The following is a 2852-nucleotide window of genomic DNA, read 5'->3' as shown; positions in this document are numbered from 1 at the left end:
GTTATAATTATAATTGAAGTGTAACAAATAGCGAGTAACGTAATTTGATGGAATACACCGTACGATAGCAACGAAAATACGTTACGCGTCCAAGGTCCTAACCGGCGCGTCAGCTGTAAAACGAATGCGACAACGGTACGGTACTTTTTTTCTAGACTGCTGGAGGACCACCCTCCTTTCAGTAATGCTTCCGCATCGCCTAGTAAACACATCTCGCCTTCCTTAAACTGTGTCGTGGCGCTTTCGATAATGCAATAATTTCTTAAGAGCATTTAAACAAAAGAAGAAAAAAAAAAAACGTCCGTCGAGCCGGATTTGAACCAGCGACCTATGGATATCCGCACGGGAAAGCCTCTACAGTCCACCGCTCTACCAACTGAGCTATCGACGGATACACAACGAGCCGTCGCACTTCCCTTCGCAAGCGAACATGTAGGTTATACGGTCTACCGTTAGGGGAGGGCCTGTATAAAAGAGCTGCGTGAAACCCGTTTGTCGATACTCCGCTTCGCCTTACGATGTCCCACAGCGCACGCTGGGAGTCATCCGGTCTTGACCACGCGCGTATTTATGAGAATATATTGTGAATGCCTTACATCTTAATTTAGATTAGGATACTTAGAAAGCATCACGTCGTCACTTTCGTAATTGCATGTGGGGACATGTTTTTTGTAAGGTTTAGTGGACAGAAAAACAATTATTTAAACAAAAAATAGCCGGAAACAAACAGGAACACGAAGGAAACAGGCCAAGCGCTAACGTTCAACTATGTTTACTCGGGAAAAGGCTAAGCATAATTGTATGCGTACCAGTGTTGTCGTAGACGTTACCGGAAAAAAGTAACGAAATACGTTACTTGCAAATAAAAGTAAGGCGTTACCGAGCAACGTTACCTCAAAATAAAAGGAACGCGTTATCGTTACCGTTGCAGATAAAAAGTAACGCACGTTACTTTTCCGTTACTTCTTTAAATTATAAATGAACACGATTTACTGTTTTGACGGTACAGGTATCCATAAGTGCTATATTTCAAGAACCAACATGTTTATGCAGAGACTGAACATATTTCCTTTATACTTTTCTATGGTTTCGGCTAAATACTCACAAAGAAAAAAACGCAAAAAAAGGTTAGAAATTCTCATCAGTTTGCGAGCACACCAACAAAATCGAAGTGTAACTTTTTTAGGACTTTTTAAAAAGTAACGTAACTACGTTATACCCATTACTCAAAATAAGTAACGTAGGTACGTTACCCGTTACTGTTTTGAAAAAGCACCGAGTACGTTACTACGTTACCGATAAAAGTAACTCGTTACCGGTAACGCGTTGCCTGCGACACTGATTACATTCACAGAGAGGCAATATCCCTACAGCTATTAGGTTGGTATTCACTCATACAAAAACTGAAATTCATTTTTATAATGCACGACTGACATATCACTGACACATACTGATCGAAATTTTTGATAAAGAAAACACCTCTCAAGGTTTACTAGCAACAGTCTCACGGCTTCTCCCCAGGACCCTTATCTGCTGAAGTCGCGAAACGTAGCTATACGTGGCTCACTTTTTTTTTTTTTCTTTTCTTTTTTTTACGTTGCAACATTTGTGGCTGTGTTCTGCGACTTCAGCAGTTAAGAATTCTGGGGAAAAGCCGAGAGACTATTGCTCGGTGGATTTTAAAAGCGTTTTTTTTTATAAAAAAAAAAAGCAAGACAAAAAGAAAGTGGGATGCCATGTTTTAGTGACACGTCAATTGTGCTTTATGGAAATGAATTTAGTTTTTCTCATGATCGGATGCGCACTTGATAGCTATATGCGTTGCCGGTTTGTATATGTATATATGCTTTGCATTTTACTTAGTAAAAATAGTTTAAGTTAGCCCATGTCCTGTTTACATAGTGTCCCTGTTTTTTTTTCTTTTCGCTATCTTAGATGTTTAACAAGACAAACCAACTAGCCCAGCCACGTACGTTACTAGATAATTATTTCTTTGAAGCGAAATTGGGACTTTAATTTTAGTAAAAATGTATCAGGTAACGATGTTTTCATACGATCGACTTAACCACAACATAGTTGTAGAAAAAACGATAATCATTCGACATTTATCATTCTAACCAGTGCCTTAGAGGGGAAAAAAACAGTTTTACGCTTTAGATGTAAAACCAATTCTTTCCATCGCTCCTTTGGTCGCCCGTACATTCGTACACGTAATTTTACTACATGATATGCCTGCACCCGTTTGTATCCAATTAAATTCAGTAAAAGTTGATTGCAAAAAAGAAAAACTTTCGTCCGTCGAGCCGGATTTGAACCAGCGACCTATGGATGTCCGCATGGGAAAACCTCTACAGTCAACCGCTCTACCAACTGAGCTATCGACGGGCACACTGCTGCCACTGGCGCTTTCGAAAGCAAGCAAAGATATAAGTTATACGGTCTACCGTTGGGGGAGGGCCTGCAGAACGAGCTCAGTGAAACCCGTTTGTCTAACGACATTCCAGACAGGCGCAACAACCCCAAACCTTACGCAATAAAGGGATTTCCAGGTCGCCACACATGTAGCGTCTGTTCTCTCCGGGGACATGCGTCAAATTGAATAAAAATAAGGCAGTAACATGAGCATGCGGTGCTCAAAAGCTGGGGGCGCTTGCCATCCAGTTCTCAGAGCGGGGGGGGGGGGGGGGGGGGGGGGAGGGGGCGGGGTGGGGGGGGCAAGGCATGTGATGTGTTCCTCCTGACACAGACTTTCGCCCGAACTTCGTTCGCGTTTTCCTCTCTGTTTTGAACTCCCGAACTTAATTAGAGCCATGGGATTCGATGGCGATAGTCTCCCGGTCACCGGGACACCA

General features: G+C 42.2%; 2 non-coding genes across 2 annotated transcripts; both read right to left on the bottom strand.

Annotated features, from left to right (window-relative positions):
• Positions 1-300: 300 nt before the first annotated feature.
• Trnay-gua lies at positions 301-391 on the bottom strand. Its single transcript is given in 2 exon segments — positions 301-336; positions 355-391. It is a non-coding gene; the product is annotated as a tRNA-Tyr (tRNA).
• A 1903-nt stretch (positions 392-2294) lies between these two features.
• Positions 2295-2385, bottom strand: Trnay-gua. The gene is given in 2 exon segments: positions 2295-2330; positions 2349-2385. It is a non-coding gene; the product is annotated as a tRNA-Tyr (tRNA).
• Positions 2386-2852: the final 467 nt, after the last annotated feature.

The sequence above is a fragment of the Ixodes scapularis genome, unplaced genomic scaffold (genome assembly GCF_016920785.2).
Source record: "Ixodes scapularis isolate PalLabHiFi unplaced genomic scaffold, ASM1692078v2 PGA_scaffold2__306_contigs__length_199485367, whole genome shotgun sequence".
In the NCBI taxonomy this organism is placed as follows: domain Eukaryota; kingdom Metazoa; phylum Arthropoda; class Arachnida; order Ixodida; family Ixodidae; genus Ixodes; species Ixodes scapularis.
This window is presented reverse-complemented; position numbering and strand designations above follow the sequence as displayed.